Source organism: Tasmannia lanceolata, unplaced genomic scaffold (assembly GCF_043159265.1).
Source record: "Tasmannia lanceolata isolate RefF3 unplaced genomic scaffold, GAP_Taslan_0.1 ptg000008l, whole genome shotgun sequence".
NCBI lineage: Eukaryota > Viridiplantae > Streptophyta > Magnoliopsida > Canellales > Winteraceae > Tasmannia > Tasmannia lanceolata.
Window position 1 is genome coordinate 52056351 of NW_027518685.1, and position 24163 is coordinate 52080513.

The following is a 24163-nucleotide window of genomic DNA, read 5'->3' on the forward strand; positions in this document are numbered from 1 at the left end:
AGTACCCACAAGATTCTAAAACAGTGGCGTGCATCACTCAAGGTTTCCACGGAGCTGGAGGCGGTGGGGGAGTTGGAAACATTGGGGGGATAGCAGAGAAAATGGTATTCTTGTCAATCCCAGGCTTGTTACCCGACAAAGACACCAGTGCTGCGACTAAACAACTATTGCCTGCGAGCGTCGGCTCTGTGTAGTTGTAGTTAGTACGGACGTCTCGGAATCCATCGTGCTTGTCTGGACCAGCAACCATGGCTCCAATAACGGTGTTCGGATTTGGCTTCTTACTATCTCTCCACTTCCATCCTCTCTTGCAATTATATTTGATCCAAGAATGTAATCGATCTGAGTCCTGGCAAAGTTACGCAGGTACTCTGTGAGGAAGAAATTTGGTCCGCAATACCATCCTCCTCTTGTTCTGTTGAAACTGGTAAAATCTACTCAGAAGAACTTGAGCACCAGTAAGCTTGTTGTCCAAACTGAGCACACCATAATCTGGGCCACCCCAGAAGGCACCAGCATGTTTTGCAAGTTTCGGATGAGTAGCCAATTGGAGGTAGGAGGAATTTCCTGTAGCATAATATAACCAGGAAGCACCCCACACATACTCATCCCAGTAACTGGTAGAGTTATAGAAAAATGAAGCATCAGAGCCTCCTGGACTATATAAGCCTCGCTGGTACCTTGAAAACTTGAACAGCGTTTTAGCATCATGGACAAGCTTTTGGGAGTAAGTCTTGCTGTCCTTGAAAACAATAGATGCAAAAGCTAAGGCAACAGCCATTTCTGCGGCAAGATCAGAGCAGCTATGGCATTCATATACAGGACGCGGGTAGTCAATGTCCTCTGGTCTCATCCAATAGTAATGGTCATTAGGATTAGGCCCCTTTGAAGTATCACCAACGCCAACTTGTGCAGCAATCCTGTCTATAGTGTCGGCAGAGGAATTGAAGAGAGAGAAGGTAATCACTCCCCCATTTTATGATCTCCTTAACATGGTTGAGCTCCCCAGCAGCTTCATATTTTGCACTGTACTCGATCACACTCCAGCTCAACATGGTCATGGCAAAAGATGCAGGAAAGTTGAACTTTATTGCATCTCCTGCATCGTAAAATCCCCCCACCAAATTCTTATTGACCCTAGGATCAGACAGACCGTCTTTCATACCAGAATTTCCCCTCCATGAGACGTTGTTATGCTTTGGGAGAGGTCCAGATCTCTGGGCATTGAAGAACAACCAATCGAAATTGCTATGGGTATCTAAAAATGGGTGACCGAATATTGGTTAAAACAAAGCAACTATTCTATCTTATGACACCATTGAAACCGATTAATTGACAAAATTGGAACCGGAAAGATAGCACTGATATGAACATCACTATTGTTAAGAAGTTATATTGCCCTGTATGATTCCAAAATTAGAACATGAAAGAAAGCATTGACATGGACATCACATCATTTGGCAGTTTCAAACAAGCAATCAGAACAAATGAACAAAAAAATTACCGACATTACAAGAAATGAATATCGACAGCAAGTGATGCCTAATACGTGCAGTGAATGTAATATGCTTCAATGAACTGAACATTCATGAAACAAGACAAGCCTTTCAACTTTTAAACAAGAAAATCATAGTCCCAAAATTAACATCTTGTGCAGGTTTCACATAGAAAATTCCCAATGAAGGCCTCTATTAACCAATGGCAAGGACACTACCACGTTTTGGTAATTGCACCAAAGTATATTTCAGCTTTAGAGAATCATGGTGAAATTTGATAAAAGACAAGATAACTGGTGCAATTATAAAACAGGGTAAAGCCAATGTCATTGCCCTCTCCTTCAAGATATTGGGAATGCAGGCTATACATGAGAGAATTACATTGAATCTCAGATTAGCAAGGCAATCTTGTTTTAAATTCAAGCCATAAATCAAATAATGAACAGAAAATTACCTGAATTGCTTGGTATCAAACCTGATGGGGGCTTCAGTTCTGAACTAATTAGTGCTGAACCTGATGGATGCCACAATTCTGAACTGCTCGGTATTAAACCTTGAGCTTAGTAAATAAGACACATGATATTCAACTGCCAATACATCAGGCTTCCATCATTTGATGATCCTGAATTGAGCCAGTTCTCTTCTTCTTCTTCTTCTTTTCAGCTCCTAAAACCTTATAACTTCAGCTTTGTAGCTATGCTGTTTAAATCTCCTCTTGTATGCTGATGAAGCAACCTACTCTGTCCTTCTCCTAATTCTATGCTAGCAAAAATGAGCAAAAATCAAATTCTCTGTGGACCTCGTTGAAACCCTCTAATATTGTACTCGGAGAAGTGATCGGATTCAATCCGGAGAAGCTGAGCAGATTCGGTCTTTTCTCTCTGATTCTCTTTATTTTTACTTCTCTGATTTTATCAAAAAATCTTACAAAACTTCAATCTCATCTACAATTTCTCACTCTCTTTTCTAGATCTCTCATCTTTAGATCTCTTTAGCTCAGATCCATCTCCTAATCTCTCAATCTCTCTTTATGATCAAAATTGCAGGGAAGAGACCAAAAATGGCCAGATCTAAGTCAAAGAATATCGGATCTAAGGTTTAAAGGACTTAAAAATGATTTTTCTGATGGGATTACTGCTGATAATGATGGAGAAGATGAACAACTTTGGTTGAGGTTAGAGATTGGGATTAGATCTAGGGTTTCAAAGGTACAAATGAAAGATCTAGGGTTTCAAAGGTACAATTAATTAAGCCCCAAATTTCTATGTAGCCAATTCACCCCCCCTCTTGGGTTGTCACCTTGTATTTCAAAATGTAATAGTTCAAGGCACACAGAACCCATGATTTAATTAATCACCTTTAACCGTACGGATTACTCCATTCATAAACCAATCACACTTTGAATATGAATGGATGATTATTAGACCGAGGATATGAGTTTAAGAAGGTGGTCTAATAAACACATGGATACAAAAATAAAATAGTAAATACCATATCCATGGCGATCAAAACATCATGTATAAATAGATTAGAACCATAAAACTCAATGTACATGATCAAAATGGAAGATTAATACCACATTTCTTTTATCACTTCAATGAATGATAAAAGTGATATTTGGAAATCTCTCAAAAGAGGTAAAACTAAACTTCTTTTCTTCTATCCGGAACTCTTCTACAGATGAATGTTTAGACGAGCTTCGATCAATGCTTGACCCTTTCTTCCATGCAAGGGTATCATCTTTAAAAGTTCTTCCCGGATTGAGTGATTGGGTACTTGCTTTAAATTTTCTCCTTCATCAAAGGGTCATCCTTGAGAGGATGATCATGAAGTGCAAATGCCAGCCTTTTGATAGAGTCTTCAATTTTCGTAGTCTCTGTTCATCCTTCACTGTGGAAGAATGTAGAGATGGACAGAAGAAAATTGAGTACATCTACCATCTTATTACTTCTGGCATGATGGAAGGGGACAAGTACCACAGACAAGCTACGAATGACATATGATTTGAGTGGAGTCCTCCAAAGCTAGAATCTTGGAAGAGATGACGGGACATGACAAACTCAAAAATATTTTTAAATCGTCTCTCTTCCAAGAAATTATCATTGGCCTTAAATCATTCTTATAATGCAAGGCCTGACAATACACAATGGCTATAAATAAGAATGTAAAAGCACAGCCAATGGAACTTATCATGATAAAATATTTTCATTCAAAAATACATGATAAGAGATTACTTCATAGGAGATAGGATGATCATCTAAATCACTATCTATGAAGAGGAGTTCTAGAGATTTTTCAAACTCTAGAACAAGATACTTATCATTGGCAGAGATAGAAACATATAAGTCTATCTAAGATAAGTATAATGCCTGAGAAGATATGGCACTGAGGCACAGGCAAAGGGATCCTGTCAAAAGATGAGAGATGATATCAAATTTAAATAATATGACAAGACCCAACTACAACACATATGAAGCAATGTGGCTCCATATGAGTGTACTTATCATATGTGATGCACATCACACATCATATGATAAGGTGAATGACAGACATTGAGCATGTATAGCTCTCCCTTTGAAAGTGACTCATACAATGTATGAATCCAAATGGTTGTCCAACCACATAGACACTAAGGGATTTAAAGGTGAATGATTTTCAAACCACCCTTGGGCCACTAAAGCATGATTGTTATAGGTAGTCATATGATACCAAAAGAGGTGACAACCTAGCAAACCATGGTCCTCCTAAATATGTGCAAATAATACATAAGTATAACATACAAGGCACATATAGCTTATCATGGTTAAGATGTTGGCTAAAAGCCAAAGAAATTAGATTTTTTAATTAAAAATGAGTGTACACTCTCCATCTTACTAGGTAAGAGGACTAAGAGTACCAATTGAGTGATTTTTAAATTTAAGTTTACCATCTTTACCATGTACCCAGTAGCATACAAGGAAAAATAACTATAGATTATATAGATTATTAATTAAGCCTAAATCTATAGAACTTAGACATTATAAGAGGGATTAAAAGAATCCCATGTCTAAGAGAGACATCCATGGCTCATCCAATGAGAGCATTCATGGATAGTCTACCATGTTTGGACATACGAATCATGGTCCAAACATCTATGCCTATATCCACAAACCACCATATAAAGATAGGGCATTTAAGCACAAAGTGCAAAAAGGCCCATGGAAAACCAAGATTTGTGGGAAACAAGTGTTCCCATCACAATGTGTTACATGATAACCACTACAATGAGTTGCTGCCTAATAATGATACTAGATTCCTATAATATTTTTAATTTTACTCAATTGAGTTTCATACATTGAATCTAGACTCATTTTCAATTCTCTATACAAACAAAGATATTCATGCAGGACTGTAGAGAATAATCCAATGACTTCTAAAGAATGTCAAGTGATGAACACCTTGGACACATGCATTTCAAAATGAACTACTATGACCAGATAGTTTTATCTTAGTGATGAGAGGATAATCATTTTAAGCATTTTTGGAATACATTAATTTGACCCATCAAGATTTCTTACGCATTTAATGATCATCATTAAGCACATAAGAATGGGTTAGAAGGACAACTGGCTGCATAGTAATAAACATACTTACACAACTAGGGCAAATGAGATGTCTAAGAAAGAATTTGAGTGGATTTTCGTAGATATAGCTTTTAACACTCAATTTTGCTAGAAATGATATTCTTCATAAGTTGAATATACAAAGATCTAACAAATGCCAAAATTGTCCTAAAAAGAGTTCAAAACTGAAAGGAATGAACTTGAAAGATCAATTTGAACTCAAGGGCAAAAAGGGGTGGTTGATTCTCATTAAAGCACACATATGATTTTCACATTGAATTTTCTATTGTGGATGCTAAGTGCACAGTGATGTGATTTGCTCTTAGATAGGCTTAATCAAGAAAGATATTCAATAAAGCACAAAAAAAAAGTGATCATTTAAGCTGAGAATTAAAAAGATATATCATTAAGCTCAAGAAAATTAGATACAAAATGTATTCAATGAATTTAAAGTATCTAACATGAATGTGAATGATATAACAGTTAAACATAGCCTCTAAACTAACTCATTCACTAATTAGATTAGAGGGATTCTTTTGAAACCAAAATTCCTTTGGTTCCATCCAAGTTTGTTTGTGTGAGTTTACTTTTTCTTATCCAAACAAACTTGTTAGATTTCCAAACAAACTTGTTAGATTTCACAATTCTAAGCTTACACTCAGAATTGTGATGCCCAACTCTATCACAATAATTATGATTGGTAGATGAGGAGCAATTAGAATCATAAGACTTAGAAATGTGTTTATCTTTTTCTTCATGAAGTCTTTGATTCTTATTAGAGAATTTTTCATTTAATTGTTCTTTGTTAGCCCAAGGGTTCCCCAAGGTTCATTCAATCACCTTGTTTTGATGATTAACAAATACAAATTGATTAGTCTTTTATGGACTAATTGTTTGCCTTGAGTGTTGTGCTATACACAGGGAATTCACATGTCAATCCATGCTAACACACACCATTGATGGCGTATGCTTGAAGATGAACCAAACAAAGGACAAATGAGCTAGAGCATATTTGGACAAACCATACCTTGGAGGATCAACCAAGGAGAAGTTCCACACAATCATCTCAAAGCATTGAACAAACAAAGGAAGATCAACGAAGGCCAAAGCTTATGGATCAACAACTTGCAAAGGAGCTTGAACCAAATGGTGGCATCATCCTTTGAAGGTGTCAAGATAAGAAGCTCAATCTTGAAGATCCCAAAGCAAGCCAAGCACACCATTGAAGATCAAATGAAGATTTGCTCAAGAGAACAAGAGAGTACTTAGAATGGTAGTATGTATCACCTTTCTCTCTTGTATTTTTTCTTGATCAAGGCACACCTTAAAACCCCTAAAAATATATTTTTCAAAAAGACTAACACACCCTTTAAGGACTTAAATGGATAAGTGAATGGCCATGGTGGTGCACCAACATGTTGGGTCCCATATGGCATTCAACACAACATTGAACAAAACAGAGTTCCAAGTGAACAACCTGGACCAGCAACTAAATCCTATCATAACTTATTTAAAACATTTTTAAATATTTTTGAAAATATTTTTACCAGATATGTCTCATTTTTCTCATATCCGTAGAGTATAAGAATGTCGAAATCCGACAAGAAACGAAGGAGATATGAAATTTTGAAGTTGGACACTGATTGCTGGAAATCCAGTCTCGGAACTCCGAGAATTATTCTCGGAGCTCCGAGAAATGCTCCAGGCTCTTAAAATTAAATCTCAGTTTGGTTTCTCGGAACTCCGAGAATACCCTCGGAACTCCAAGAAGTGTATTTGTTCAAAAAAAATATAGCCGTTGGAGAGCCAACGGCTAGTTGACTATTTGACCCAGTTTTGATTGTTTTGCCCCCCAAACGCTCACATGGAGTTGGGACTTCATATATACCCATTCAAAGGGTTCAAAACAACATATGAATATGCTCCAACTCTAAAGAACCCTGGAAAACTACTTGAAACTATTTTTGGGTTAATTTTCTCTCACCAACCTCTTGTGCCTTGATTTGAGAAAATCATTTGAGATTGGTTTAGGCATTACTTGTAATCATCTTTGAGAGTGCAATGTGAGCTTTACTTTGTATTAGCCTATCTAGAGGCAAGTGAGCAACATCTTCTCATCTTCATTGTATTTCGCAACAAGGGCGTCGTATTTAAGACCCTTGGAGCTTGGACGCTCGGATTGTACAAGGCGAAAGGAACGCCGTATTTAAGTTCCTTGGAAGATAGTGGATACCTCAAGGAGAGCAAACTTGAGAAGAGTGGAGTAGGTCTTGGGTTTAAGACCGAACCACTATAAAAGCCATTCTGTCAAAGCCTCTTGTCTCTCTACCTCCTCTTGATTGGTGATTGGTACACATCTATCTTACTCTCTCTTGTAGGTGCTTTAATATTCATATCCTTGCTTGAGTGAGTGATTAAAGTTGAAATTGCATAATCATCTCTTGCTAATTAAGCCTCTCATCATTCTAATCAAGTTATAAAATCAACTAGGGAATAAAGTTTACATCATTACTATTAAGCTTAATTAATCAAACTAACTTAATTGAGAAAAGTTAAAACTAGGATAATTTTGGTAAAGAGTTTTTAAAGAGAATAAGTTTTTTAAAGAAACCCAATTCACCCCCCTCTTGGGTTGCCTAGTGGGATATCAGTTGGTATCAGAGCTAAAGGCTCTTATATAGACTTTTGAACTTTCAAATTTCTTCAAGAGAAAATATCTATATTGGCAACCTAATGGCTTCTCTTCCTTGTTTTGATGGAACCAACTATGGATCTTGGTCGATCCATATGAGGTCTTATCTAAAGAGTCTAGATAAAGACTTGCTTAAATCAATTGGAAATGACTTTGTTTTAAATTCCAAATCTAAGAGAATTAGTGATTATGATAAAAGATTATTTTCTCTTAACTCAAAAGCCATGATTTCCTTATGTTGCTCCTTGCCCTCACATCTATTTGAAAAAGTTTCTTCATGCAAAAATGCTAAAGAAATTTGGATTTCATTAGAAAATAATTTCAAAGAAAATATATGCTTGATGGCTCTTGAAAATCAAAATGAAGAAAATGGTGATTTAAGTGATTATGAGTTAGATGGTGTTTTGCCTCCTAATTATGAAGATCTTGTGAATAACTATGTTAAACTTAATGATCAATTTGAACTACAAACTACAAAGAATCAATCATTTAAAAAATCTCTCAAATCAATTTCAAATGAACTTGAAAATCTTCAAAATGAATATGTAAATTTACAAAATGAAGAAAAGAAATTAATTGAATATAACATTGAACTTGAAAAGAATAACCTTGATTTATTGGAAAAACTTAAAGTTATCAATGAAGAGGAAGATAAAAATAGAGTTTTCTCATCTCTTGAATCAATAAACTTAAAAAGGGAAATAACTGATTTGAAAACCGAGAATGAGAAACTTGAGTTGGAAAACTATTGTCTACAAGAAGAAAAAGCTAAACATAATTGTCACCATATGCATTCTTGTAGTTCATCATGTTCATCTAGTCCTTCTACCTATTCTTTTATGTCTTGTGATTATTGTGGTAGATTAGGACATTACAAATCTAGATGTAGATTTAGATTTGTAAAAAGCTCTAAGTTTGTGTGGGTTAGAAAAAACTCATTACATCACACAAACTTAGTTGGGCCGAAGATGGTTGGGTTCCAAAACCCCCTACTTGAGGCATTCTACATGCTTCGTAGATGTAAGCCCAAGGGTTCCCCAAGGATTCCCCATGGGTTCATTCAATCACCTTGTTTTGATGATTAACAAACACAAATTGATTAGTCGTTTATGGACTGATCAGTTGCCTTGAGTGTTGTGTCTTAGACAGGAACTTGACATGCTTGACATGTCATATCGCCATTACACAATGCAACACAACACATGCTTGAGGATCAACATGCAAAGGAGCTTGAACACATTGGTGGCATCATCCTTGGAAGATGTTAAAGCAAGGAGCTCAAGTGAAGATCCCACAAGCAATCCAAGAACCACATTGAAGATCAAATGAAGATTGGCTCAAGAGTTCATTCAAGAGAGTGTTCAAAAGGGTAGTATGTATCACCTTTCTCTCTTGTGTTTTCTCTTGATCAAGGCACATCTTAAAACCCCTAAAATATGTTTTTCAAAGAGACTAACACACCCTTTAAGGACTTAAATGGATAAGTGAATGGCCATGGTGGTGTGTACCAACATGTTGGGACCCATATGGCATTCAACACAAGAATGAACAAAACAGAGTTCCGAAGCAACAACCTGGACCAGCAACTAAATCCTATCAAAACTTATTTAAAACATTTTCAAATATTTTTGAAAATATTTTTAACAGATAGCTCTCATTTTTCTCATATCCGTAGAGTATAGGAACGTCAAAATCCAAAGAGAAATGAGGGAGATATGAATTTTACAAGTTCGACACTGTTTGCTGGAAACCAGTCTCGGAACTCCGAGAATTATTCTCGGAGCTCCGAGCTCGGAACTCCGAGAAAATTCTCGGAGCTCCGAGAAATGCACCAGGTTCTTAAACTTAAATCTCTGTTTGGTTTCTCGGAACTCCGAGAAACCCTCGGAGCTCCGAGCTCGAAACTCCGAGAAAACTCTCGGAACTCCGAGAAGTGTATTTTCTCAAAAAATTATAGCCGTTGGAGGCCCAACGGCTAGTTGATTTTTTGACCCAGTTTTGACTGTTTTACCCCCCAAACGGTCACATGGAGTTGGGACTTCATATATACCCATCTAATGGGTCTAAAAAAAGAGAGGAACATTGTCCAACTTCAACAAACCATAGAAAATCATTTGTGAACTATTTTTGGTTAAATTCTCTCACCAACCAAACTCTTTGTGCCTTGATTTGAGAAAATCTTTTGAGATTGGTTTAGGCTTAAACTTGTTTATTCTTGAGAGCATCCTTGGAGCTTCAACTTGCATTGTAGCCTACATAGAGGCAAAGCTTTTATCTTCTTCTTTATTCGATCGGTGGCAAGGGCATCCGTGTTTAATTCCCTTGGGAGAAACCGCTTAGAACTCGGCGGAGAAGGAGAGTCATTGTAAAGGTGGAAGGGCATCCTTATCTAATTCCCTTGGAGTGTAAAAGCCTCGGAGCCGGACGTCGTGGAGGTCTCAATAGTGGAAATCCTCAAGTGCGACCTTGAGTAGAGTGGAGTAGGCCGTTTGCCGAACCACTATAAATCTTTGTGTCACTTGTGTTGGTATTTCTCTATCTTTCTCTCCCTCTCACTTTCTTATTTATTTGTGCTTGCATTCTTACATATTTGGAATTGAGTGAGTAGTTAGCATTTTGGTTTTGATTGAATATTGGTACCTTGCTAACTAGGCTATAAATCACCTAATTAAGTTTGCTAATTAACAAGGGTTTTTGAACTTATATTAATTTGTAATATTGTTTAAGTTCAACTATTTCAAACTTAATTAAACAAGGGATAAGTCTTGGGTGAAATTTTAGTAAAAGTTTTCAAAAGGTAAAAGTTTTATAAACATCCTATTCACCCCCCCTCTAGGTTGCCAAACCAAGTCACTACTTGGATTTCAATTGGTATCAAAGCTTGGGCTCTTGATTAAGACCCTAACCGGTTAAGAGTTAAGCGATCTAGTTTTTTGGCAACTTAAAAGATGGGATCTAGACTTCCTATTTTGGATGGTTCGGATTATGGATCGTGGTTGATCCATATGAAGACATACTTAAAAGGTCTAGATAAAGATATGGTAAAGATAATTGAAAATGGATTTATGTTAAATGCTAAATCTAAAGGATTAAATGAATATAATAAAAAATTATCTTTACTAAATACAAAAGCCCTAATTGCAACATGTTGTGCATTACCACCACACGTTTATGAGAAAGTATCCTCTTGTAAAAATGCTAAAAATGTTTTGGACTCTATTGAAAATCTTCAAAATCAAAACATGTGCTTAATGGGATTATCTAATATAGACCCCGTGGATAATGCCGAATTCACACTTGAAGAACTTGTTGAAAATGTCCAAGAATTACATAAGAAACTTGAAGATCAACTAGCTAAGAATTCAAACTTGAAAAACAATTTAGCTAGTATTCACAAGGAGTTTAGGTCACTAGAAATAGATCATGCACATCTTAGTGAAGAAAATGAAATTTTTAAAAAAGATTTTATTGAACTAAGTAATACCATTGCTTCACTAAGAGAGGAAAATCAACTCCTTAAAGAAGAAGAAGAGAAAATCAAAATGTTTTCATCTCTTAAATCAATGAATTTTAAAACGGAAATCAATGATTTGATAATTAAGAATGAAACATTAAAGTTGGATAATCATAAGTTACAAGAGAATGTAAAATTCAATTGCCATCATTATCACTCTTGTAATTCATCATGTTCATCCCGTCCATCTACCTACCCTTATGCATCTTGTGACTATTGTGATAGATTTGGACATTACAAATCTAAATGCATGTTTAGATTTGTAAAAAGTAGTAAGTTTATTTGGGTTAGAAAAGATAAATTAACTAGAACAAACTTGCTTGGAACCAACATGGTTTGGGTTCCAAAATCCCCTACTTGAATCACATCATATGATTAGTAGATTTAGGGGTAATGAGCTTAAAATGAAATATTTTTTGATAGATTTGTTTGTGTAGATACCATGTACTTATTCTTGTTTGATTCTCATGTATGTATACGTTTTACTCTAAGTGCACACACTATGATTTAGATCTTATTGCACTTAGTATTCATCCACATTCATGCCACTATAGAATTTAATGTGAAAACCATAATTTGATCCTAATAGAATATACAACCACATCACTTGCCCATGTGTTCAAATTAAATCTACAAGTATATCCTTAGCATTTGAACCCATATTGGTAGTTGCTAGTAATTACATTAAATGATCACATCTTTCTAGCAAAATCAAAGGAAACCCATAGGTTTAAGACTTGAACCTAAATGCTTTTAAAATCCTTGGTCTCTTCCCAAAATTCATAAAAGGATATAATTTGTAAGGAAGTTGAAAATATGCCTAGATTCAATGTATCACTTGAAATGAAAATATCATAGGAATCTAGAATCATATTTGGGCATTTACTCACTTGAGTAAAATTAAAATTCACTATGGTGGTTGTGTACACTAGATTATGATGGGAACATATATCTCCCACACATCTTGGTTTTCAATGGGCTTATGCACTATGTGCTTAATGCCTTATCTTTACATTTGTGGTATGTGAATGTAGGAAGAAGATGTTTGGACCATGTACCTTATGTATCATGATCATTGTGTCCAAACATGGTAGACTATCCATGGAAGCTTTGATATAGATCATATCTTCCTCATGATTACCCATAGTGGTATACTCTCACTCATGAGCCATGGATGTCTCTCTTAGACATGGTTCTTTAATGTCCATTCTTCTATGTCTAAGTTCTATAGAATCAAGTCAAATTGGAATTCTTATATATATATTCTATAGATATCACCCCTTGGTTGATTATATCTACATGTATGAGATGTCAAACTTTAACTTAAAAGTCACTCAATTGGTGCCTTTAGCCTTCTTAGATTCTAAGAGGGAGATGGTACACTCACCGTAATTAAAATATCTAACAAATTGGCATTGTGCCAACCTCTCAAACATGAATAGGTATACATTTACATGTGATCTCCCTGGCTAGTTATATATGTTGCATACTTAGGGAAGTAAAACTTAAATTTGAAAAATATTATATCACATTTAGGGGGAGCATGAGCCAAAGATTGAACATCTTTTGTGCTATGCTTGTTTATCATGATGAGCTAGACTATGACTATCTTTTTATCATGATAAACCGACACTTGGAGAGTAAAGTGTCTTCATAGCCCAAGGGTTGATCTAAAATCATTCATTTGAAGATCCCTTAGAGTCTATGTTAGGACTACCCTTTGGATTCATGCATTGCATGACTCTCTTTCAAAGGGGGAGCTTAAAGGTCAAGATTTGTCCTTAGTGGCTTATCATATGATACTCAATGTATATATCATTTGGATTATGATAAGTACACCCATTAGGAGCCATGATTGCTCCATATGTGGTTAGTTCGGGCTTGTCTTATGCTCCTAAATTGGTATCATCTAGCATGTGACTGTTTTAAGACAAAAAGCCCATAGCCTAGGACTTAAAGTCATATCTTTTAGGCTTTTAGACTTATCTTGGATGATCTAGATTGGTATCATCTATTCCAAGAATAAGTTTTGATGGCCAAGCATTTAATTGTCATATCTTTGGCCTATTGTGTAATGTCATACCTTGTTTTTATATAAGGCAAATGACAAATACAAAGGGGAGAGATTACCTTTGCTATATTCATGTTTAAAATGACTATAATGACTTGCTTATATAGTTCATTTTTTCATTCCCCACCTATATGTGCTTATATGTTCATACTTTAACAAAAATAAAAATAAAAAATAAGGCTTAAATGTTCATCTTTTTGAATTTTGTGCTCAATCTTGAATATCTTTCTTGTTTCCCATTCATAGGAGAAAATTATGCTTTGTAATCTTAATCTCTATGAATTTGATTGCTTATCATGTGTACTTTCACTTGAAAATTTGTATTTTCATGATAAGTTTCACTGTCATACCATATATCCTAATAGTTAGCCATATTAGGATCAAATGTCCATTTCTATGCATGACAATTTAAGAATATATTTTTAACTTGAAATATATATATTCTTGCTTATCATGATGAGTCTATACTTACACATCACCTCATGATAAGATTCTAATAGGAATTTTAAAAAACAAAAGGGGGCTTATCATGCTAAGTCTAAAACTTGCTTAATTTCTTTCATGATAAGTAAAATATAAGCTTTAACTTGCTAATCTATTACTATATTATGGGTCATAGGGTAGATTTATATTGGAATTATATATATACTAAGATATACCCTAAAAAGTTGTGCTAAATTTGGAATGTCTCTTTGTTTTTCCAACATAGGCTTGATTTGTTTTGTGTCATTCCTTTCCTATGTTGATTATATCTTATCATGCCATATATACATTAATTTAATTGGTAAATCATGATAAGAAACTAGGGGGAGCATCATATTCTCATCGTATATCTTGATGCTTTATGTATTGTGCTTAAGTGCTTAATTCTTCCTTTTTGCTTATGCCAAAAGGGGGAGAATTTGTATAATTGATTAGATCCATTATCATATGCATTCTTGTATTATACCTTGTTGAATATATCTCATGCATATGTTGAGGGGGAGTAGTCATGATTAAATTGTCCATCTAATCCTCATAAGAGGTTCCTCCCACCTATCTAATCAATTTGGTTTGTCATCATCAAAAAGGGGGAGATTGTAAGCCCAAGGGTTCCCCAAGGATTCCCCATGGGTTCATTCAATCACCTTGTTTTGATGATTAACAAACACAAATTGATTAGTCGTTTATGGACTGATCAGTTGCCTTGAGTGTTGTGTCTTAGACAGGAACTTGACATGCTTGACATGTCATATCGCCATTACACAATGCAACACAACACATGCTTGAGGATCAACATGCAAAGGAGCTTGAACACATTGGTGGCATCATCCTTGGAAGATGTTAAAGCAAGGAGCTCAAGTGAAGATCCCACAAGCAATCCAAGAACCACATTGAAGATCAAATGAAGATTGGCTCAAGAGTTCATTCAAGAGAGTGTTCAAAAGGGTAGTATGTATCACCTTTCTCTCTTGTGTTTTCTCTTGATCAAGGCACATCTTAAAACCCCTAAAATATATTTTTCAAAGAGACTAACACACCCTTTAAGGACTTAAATGGATAAGTGAATGGCCATGGTGGTGTACCAACATGTTGGGACCCATATGGCATTCAACACAAGAATGAACAAAACAGAGTTCCGAAGCAACAACCTGGACCAGCAACTAAATCCTATCAAAACTTATTTAAAACATTTTCAAATATTTTTGAAAATATTTTTAACAGATAGCTCTCATTTTTCTCATATCCGTAGAGTATAGGAACGTCAAAATCCAAAGAGAAATGAGGGAGATATGAATTTTACAAGTTCGACACTGTTTGCTGGAAACCAGTCTCGGAACTCCGAGAATTATTCTCGGAGCTCCGAGCTCGGAACTCCGAGAAAATTCTCGGAGCTCCGAGAAATGCACCAGGTTCTTAAACTTAAATCTCTGTTTGGTTTCTCGGAACTCCGAGAAACCCTCGGAGCTCCGAGCTCGGAACTCCGAGAAAACTCTCGGAACTCCGAGAAGTGTATTTTCTCAAAAAATTATAGCCGTTGGAGGCCCAACGGCTAGTTGATTTTTTGACCCAGTTTTGACTGTTTTACCCCCCAAACGGTCACATGGAGTTGGGACTTCATATATACCCATCTAATGGGTCTAAAAAAAGAGAGGAACATTGTCCAACTTCAACAAACCATAGAAAATCATTTGTGAACTATTTTTGGTTAAATTCTCTCACCAACCAAACTCTTTGTGCCTTGATTTGAGAAAATCTTTTGAGATTGGTTTAGGCTTAAACTTGTTTATTCTTGAGAGCATCCTTGGAGCTTCAACTTGCATTGTAGCCTATATAGAGGCAAAGCTTTTATCTTCTTCTTTATTCGATCGGTGGCAAGGGCATCCGTGTTTAATTCCCTTGGGAGAAACCGCTTAGAACTCGGCGGAGAAGGAGAGTCATTGTAAAGGTGGAAGGGCATCCTTATCTAATTCCCTTGGAGTGTAAAAGCCTCGGAGCCGGACGTCGTGGAGGTCTCAATAGTGGAAATCCTCAAGTGCGACCTTGAGTAGAGTGGAGTAGGCCGTTTGCCGAACCACTATAAATCTTTGTGTCACTTGTGTTGGTATTTCTCTATCTTTCTCTCCCTCTCACTTTCTTATTTATTTGTGCTTGCATTCTTACATATTTGGAATTGAGTGAGTAGTTAGCATTTTGGTTTTGATTGAATATTGGTACCTTGCTAACTAGGCTATAAATCACCTAATTAAGTTTGCTAATTAACAAGGGTTTTTGAACTTATATTAATTTGTAATATTGTTTAAGTTCAACTATTTCAAACTTAATTAAACAAGGGATAAGTCTTGGGTGAAATTTTAGTAAAAGTTTTCAAAAGGTAAAAGTTTTATAAACATCCTATTCACCCCCCCTCTAGGTTGCCAAACCAAGTCACTACTTGGATTTCAATTGGTATCAAAGCTTGGGCTCTTGATTAAGACCCTAACCGGTTAAGAGTTAAGCGATCTAGTTTTTTGGCAACTTAAAAGATGGGATCTAGACTTCCTATTTTGGATGGCTCGGATTATGGATCGTGGTTGATCCATATGAAGACATACTTAAAAGGTCTAGATAAAGATATGGTAAAGATAATTGAAAATGGATTTATGTTAAATGCTAAATCTAAAGGATTAAATGAATATAATAAAAAATTATCTTTACTAAATACAAAAGCCCTAATTGCAACATGTTGTGCATTACCACCACACGTTTATGAGAAAGTATCCTCTTGTAAAAATGCTAAAAATGTTTTGGACTCTATTGAAAATCTTCAAAATCAAAACATGTGCTTAATGGGATTATCTAATGTAGACCCCGTGGATAATGCCGAATTCACACTTGAAGAACTTGTTGAAAATGTCCAAGAATTACATAAGAAACTTGAAGATCAACTAGCTAAGAATTCAAACTTGAAAAACAATTTAGCTAGTATTCACAAGGAGTTTAGGTCACTAGAAATAGATCATGCACATCTTAGTGAAGAAAATGAAATTTTTAAAAAAGATTTTATTGAACTAAGTAATACCATTGCTTCACTAAGAGAGGAAAATCAACTCCTTAAAGAAGAAGAAGAGAAAATCAAAATGTTTTCATCTCTTAAATCAATGAATTTTAAAACGGAAATCAATGATTTGATAATTAAGAATGAAACATTAAAGTTGGATAATCATAAGTTACAAGAGAATGTAAAATTCAATTGCCATCATTATCACTCTTGTAATTCATCATGTTCATCCCGTCCATCTACCTACCCTTATGCATCTTGTGACTATTGTGATAGATTTGGACATTACAAATCTAAATGCATGTTTAGATTTGTAAAAAGTAGTAAGTTTATTTGGGTTAGAAAAGATAAATTAACTAGAACAAACTTGCTTGGAACCAACATGGTTTGGGTTCCAAAATCCCCTACTTGAATCACATCATATGATTAGTAGATTTAGGGGTAATGAGCTTAAAATGAAATATTTTTTGATAGATTTGTTTGTGTAGATACCATGTACTTATTCTTGTTTGATTCTCATGTATGTATACGTTTTACTCTAAGTGCACACACTATGATTTAGATCTTATTGCACTTAGTATTCATCCACATTCATGCCACTATAGAATTTAATGTGAAAACCATAATTTGATCCTAATAGAATATACAACCACATCACTTGCCCATGTGTTCAAATTAAATCTACAAGTATATCCTTAGCATTTGAACCCATATTGGTAGTTGCTAGTAATTACATTAAATGATCACATCTTTCTAGCAAAATCAAAGGAAACCCATAGGTTTAAGACTTGAACCTAAATGCTTTTAAAATCCTTGGTCTCTTCCCAAAATTCATAAAAGGATATAATTTGTAAGGAAGTTGAAAATATGCCTAGATTCAATGTATCACTTGAAATGAAAATATCATAGGAATCTAGAATCATATTTGGGCATTTACTCACTTGAGTAAAATTAAAATTCACTATGGTGGTTGTGTACACTAGATTATGATGGGAACATATATCTCCCACACATCTTGGTTTTCAATGGGCTTATGCACTATGTGCTTAATGCCTTATCTTTACATTTGTGGTATGTGAATGTAGGAAGAAGATGTTTGGACCATGTACCTTATGTATCATGATCATTGTGTCCAAACATGGTAGACTATCCATGGAAGCTTTGATATAGATCATATCTTCCTCATGATTACCCATAGTGGTATACTCTCACTCATGAGCCATGGATGTCTCTCTTAGACATGGTTCTTTAATGTCCATTCTTCTATGTCTAAGTTCTATAGAATCAAGTCAAATTGGAATTCTTATATATATATTCTATAGATATCACCCCTTGGTTGATTATATCTACATGTATGAGATGTCAAACTTTAACTTAAAAGTCACTCAATTGGTGCCTTTAGCCTTCTTAGATTCTAAGAGGGAGATGGTACACTCACCGTAATTAAAATATCTAACAAATTGGCATTGTGCCAACCTCTCAAACATGAATAGGTATACATTTACATGTGATCTCCCTGGCTAGTTATATATGTTGCATACTTAGGGAAGTAAAACTTAAATTTGAAAAATATTATATCACATTTAGGGGGAGCATGAGCCAAAGATTGAACATCTTTTGTGCTATGCTTGTTTATCATGATGAGCTAGACTATGACTATCTTTTTATCATGATAAACCGACACTTGGAGAGTAAAGTGTCTTCATAGCCCAAGGGTTGATCTAAAATCATTCATTTGAAGATCCCTTAGAGTCTATGTTAGGACTACCCTTTGGATTCATGCATTGCATGACTCTCTTTCAAAGGGGGAGCTTAAAGGTCAAGATTTGTCCTTAGTGGCTTATCATATGATACTCAATGTATATATCATTTGGATTATGATAAGTACACCCATTAGGAGCCATGATTGCTCCATATGTGGTTAGTTCGGGCTTGTCTTATGCTCCTAAATTGGTATCATCTAGCATGTGACTGTTTTAAGACAAAAAGCCCATAGCCTAGGACTTAAAGTCATATCTTTTAGGCTTTTAGACTTATCTTGGATGATCTAGATTGGTATCATCTATTCCAAGAATAAGTTTTGATGGCCAAGCATTTAATTGTCATATCTTTGGCCTATTGTGTAATGTCATACCTTGTTTTTATATAAGGCAAATGACAAATACAAAGGGGAGAGATTACCTTTGCTATATTCATGTTTAAAATGACTATAATGACTTGCTTATATAGTTCATTTTTTCATTCCCCACCTATATGTGCTTATATGTTCATACTTTAACAAAAATAAAAATAAAAAATAAGGCTTAAATGTTCATCTTTTTGAATTTTGTGCTCAATCTTGAATATCTTTCTTGTTTCCCATTCATAGGAGAAAATTATGCTTTGTAATCTTAATCTCTATGAATTTGATTGCTTATCATGTGTACTTTCACTTGAAAATTTGTATTTTCATGATAAGTTTCACTGTCATACCATATATCCTAATAGTTAGCCATATTAGGATCAAATGTCCATTTCTATGCATGACAATTTAAGAATATATTTTTAACTTGAAATATATATATTCTTGCTTATCATGATGAGTCTATACTTACACATCACCTCATGATAAGATTCTAATAGGAATTTTAAAAAACAAAAGGGGGCTTATCATGCTAAGTCTAAAACTTGCTTAATTTCTTTCATGATAAGTAAAATATAAGCTTTAACTTGCTAATCTATTACTATATTATGGGTCATAGGGTAGATTTATATTGGAATTATATATATACTAAGATATACCCTAAAAAGTTGTGCTAAATTTGGAATGTCTCTTTGTTTTTCCAACATAGGCTTGATTTGTTTTGTGTCATTCCTTTCCTATGTTGATTATATCTTATCATGCCATATATACATTAATTTAATTGGTAAATCATGATAAGAAACTAGGGGGAGCATCATATTCTCATCGTATATCTTGATGCTTTATGTATTGTGCTTAAGTGCTTAATTCTTCCTTTTTGCTTATGCCAAAAGGGGGAGAATTTGTATAATTGATTAGATCCATTATCATATGCATTCTTGTATTATACCTTGTTGAATATATCTCATGCATATGTTGAGGGGGAGTAGTCATGATTAAATTGTCCATCTAATCCTCATAAGAGGTTCCTCCCACCTATCTAATCAATTTGGTTTGTCATCATCAAAAAGGGGGAGATTGTAAGCCCAAGGGTTCCCCAAGGATTCCCCATGGGTTCATTCAATCACCTTGTTTTGATGATTAACAAACACAAATTGATTAGTCGTTTATGGACTGATCAGTTGCCTTGAGTGTTGTGTCTTAGACAGGAACTTGACATGCTTGACATGTCATATCGCCATTACACAATGCAACACAACACATGCTTGAGGATCAACATGCAAAGGAGCTTGAACACATTGGTGGCATCATCCTTGGAAGATGTTAAAGCAAGGAGCTCAAGTGAAGATCCCACAAGCAATCCAAGAACCACATTGAAGATCAAATGAAGATTGGCTCAAGAGTTCATTCAAGAGAGTGTTCAAAAGGGTAGTATGTATCACATTTCTCTCTTGTGTTTTCTCTTGATCAAGGCACATCTTAAAACCCCTAAAATATATTTTTCAAAGAGACTAACACACCCTTTAAGGACTTAAATGGATAAGTGAATGGCCATGGTGGTGTACCAACATGTTGGGACCCATATGGCATTCAACACAAGAATGAACAAAACAGAGTTCCGAAGCAACAACCTGGACCAGCAACTAAATCCTATCAAAACTTATTTAAAACATTTTCAAATATTTTTGAAAATATTTTTAACAGATAGCTCTCATTTTTCTCATATCCGTAGAGTATAGGAACGTCAAAATCCAAAGAGAAATGAGGGAGATATGAATTTTACAAGTTCGACACTGTTTGCTGGAAACCAGTCTCGGAACTCCGAGAAAATTCTCGGAGCTCCGAGAAATGCACCAGGTTCTTAAACTTAAATCTCTGTTTGGTTTCTCGGAACTCCGAGAAACCCTCGGAGCTCCGAGCTCGGAACTCCGAGAAAACTCTCGGAACTCCGAGAAGTGTATTTTCTCAAAAAATTATAGCCGTTGGAGGCCCAACGGCTAGTTGATTTTTTGACCCAGTTTTGACTGTTTTACCCCCCAAACGGTCACATGGAGTTGGGACTTCATATATACCCATCTAATGGGTCTAAAAAAAGAGAGGAACATTGTCCAACTTCAACAAACCATAGAAAATCATTTGTGAACTATTTTTGGTTAAATTCTCTCACCAACCAAACTCTTTGTGCCTTGATTTGAGAAAATCTTTTGAGATTGGTTTAGGCTTAAACTTGTTTATTCTTGAGAGCATCCTTGGAGCTTCAACTTGCATTGTAGCCTACATAGAGGCAAAGCTTTTATCTTCTTCTTTATTCGATCGGTGGCAAGGGCATCCGTGTTTAATTCCCTTGGGAGAAACCGCTTAGAACTCGGCGGAGAAGGAGAGTCATTGTAAAGGTGGAAGGGCATCCTTATCTAATTCCCTTGGAGTGTAAAAGCCTCGGAGCCGGACGTCGTGGAGGTCTCAATAGTGGAAATCCTCAAGTGCGACCTTGAGTAGAGTGGAGTAGGCCGTTTGCCGAACCACTATAAATCTTTGTGTCACTTGTGTTGGTATTTCTCTATCTTTCTCTCCCTCTCACTTTCTTATTTATTTGTGCTTGCATTCTTACATATTTGGAATTGAGTGAGTAGTTAGCATTTTGGTTTTGATTGAATATTGGTACCTTGCTAACTAGGCTATAAATCACCTAATTAAGTTTGCTAATTAACAAGGGTTTTTGAACTTATATTAATTTGTAATATTGTTTAAGTTCAACTATTTCAAACTTAATTAAACAAGGGATAAGTCTTGGGTGAAATTTTAGTAAAAGTTTTCAAAAGGTAAAAGTTTTATAAACATCCTATTCACCCCCCCTCTAGGTTGCCAAACCAAGTCACTACTTGGATTTCAGTAGATTTTGGGGTATGTGCTATAACTTGAATATCATTTGAAAATTTTGGTTGAATAGATACAATGTGCTTATTCTTGTTTTGATTCCATGTATCTATACATGCTTGTGCTTAAATGAAAAATCTCTTCTTAGAATTAAAAGTCTATGTGCTTAAACATATTTACAATAAGACTTTGACATGCTATATTTAATTGTAAAATCTATTGGAAAAGGTTCCCTAAATATCCCATTTGATATCTAGTCTATGTTGTGCTAAAATTGTTAAATTTTATGAAAACTATGCTTCTAGATACAATATGCTTGATTCCCATGTATCTAGTTAGCCTTAAGATTAAATGCTATATCAATTGTGTTTATTTGGATGCTAGATGTCAAATTATTATTTCCTTGCATCTAGCCTCATATGTGTTTTAATGATCACATCTTTTTCAAAAGAAACACATATAGATACTATAGACTTATAGTGTTTGATTCTTGTGTATCTATATATACTACTCTAAGTGCACTCACTAAGACTTAGATCCTTTTGCACTTAGCGGCCATCCACATGTAAAATCGCAATAGAGCACTTAATGTGAAAATCATGTTTGATCTTACATGAATATCAATCTCTTCATTGCCCATGAGTTCAAGTTAAACCCATAAGAGTATATCTTTCATATTTGAACTATAGTTTGGACAAAATTGGCTTTTGCTAGATTATTTAGTACTTAAAGTCATTTATATATCATTTATAGCAAAACTAAGAAATTAAATGCCTTGTCATTACATAAGTGGTTGTGGATGTAGGATGTAGGTGTTTGGACCTTGTATTTTTCTTGTAATGTCTTCTTTGTGTCCAAACCTTGTTGTCTATCCATGGAAGCCTTGATTTCGATCATACCTTCCTCATGAGATAACTCCCACTCATGAGCCATGGATATCTCTTAGACTTGATTCCTTAATGGTCTATTCCTCTATGTCTAAGTTTTATAGATTTGAGCATTGATTGGTATAAATAAGTAATCTATAGTTATCATCCCTTATTTTGTATGGTACCCACATGTATGAGATGTCAAATATTAACCTTAAAAGCCACTCAATTGGTACCCTTAGCCTTCTTAGTTCCTAAGATGGAGACGGTACCTTCATCTAATTAAAACACTTAATCATATGGTCTTATGACACCATCTCAAACATGGATAGTGTAGACAACCCCATTTTGCTAGACTTTAAAAAAGTAAAAGCTTTGGTAGTTTGTCAAGTTTCGAGTCCGTATTCCACCTAGGATTAGGCATCCATGCATTTTAGGGTAGATTTCATTTCATTATGAGAGTTTTGAAGTTGATTCGCGATCCTGAAGGTCTCTAGGGGGTTCCTTTGACCTCTGAAAGATGAAAGTTCAAGTTTCCAAGCAAATGAAAAAACCTGCTTTTTTTAGAATTTTTAGGGTTTCCCTCATTTTTGCCTATTTTGCACTGCAGGGATATTTTGGTCATTCCCGATAGGTGTCGTTTGAGCCCCGAGTTATATTTGAGAAATCTTGAGAGATTTTACAAATTTTGAAAAAGCTATTACTTTTAGAAACTCATGGGGCTTCCACATTTTCACCATCTTATGGATATTTCAATCATTTCTCATATATCCAAAACCATCTTGAGGGTACGGCTGATGGATTAGGAGTAATTTCGTAAGATTTGGGAAACCTGCTAAATTTAGATCTCTCAAGATTTTCTCTTAGTCTTGCACTTCGGGGGTATTTTAGACATTTCCAATATATCATATTTGGTCCCTAAGTTGTGTCTAAGAAATCTTGAATCTGTTCATAAATTTTCGAAAATCTGCTATTTTGGAATTTCTCAGGATTTTCCCTAGTCTCGTCAAATTCGAGCACCTCGAGGTAATTTGGTCTTTTCCTGTGTAATTATTTTGATCTCCGAAATATGTCTTAGAAATTATGAATGATTTCCTGAATTTTGGAAAACCTGCTAAATTTAGAATTTCTCAGGGGTTTCGCTTAATTTGAAAATTCTAAGTGTTGAGGGCATTTTGGGTATTTTCAGGGGATACCAAATGATCCTGTTTAATATTACTCACCGAAAGACCCAATTTTAAAAGTTTCTATTTTTGAAGTTTGACCATAAAGACTTTCCATTTTTAATTTTTCCCTTTAGGGGTGAACCAATCTGAGGGTATTTTGATCGCATTTGGATGTCTAACAGTCAAATAGGGGCATTTTGGTCCGAAAAGTTGTTTTCCAAAAAAAGATGGTCCAAT

General features: G+C 35.1%; 1 pseudogene; it reads right to left on the reverse strand.

Annotated features, from left to right (window-relative positions):
• Positions 1–37: 37 nt before the first annotated feature.
• LOC143883047 (endoglucanase 9-like) lies at positions 38–22824 on the reverse strand (annotated as a pseudogene).
• Positions 22825–24163: the final 1339 nt, after the last annotated feature.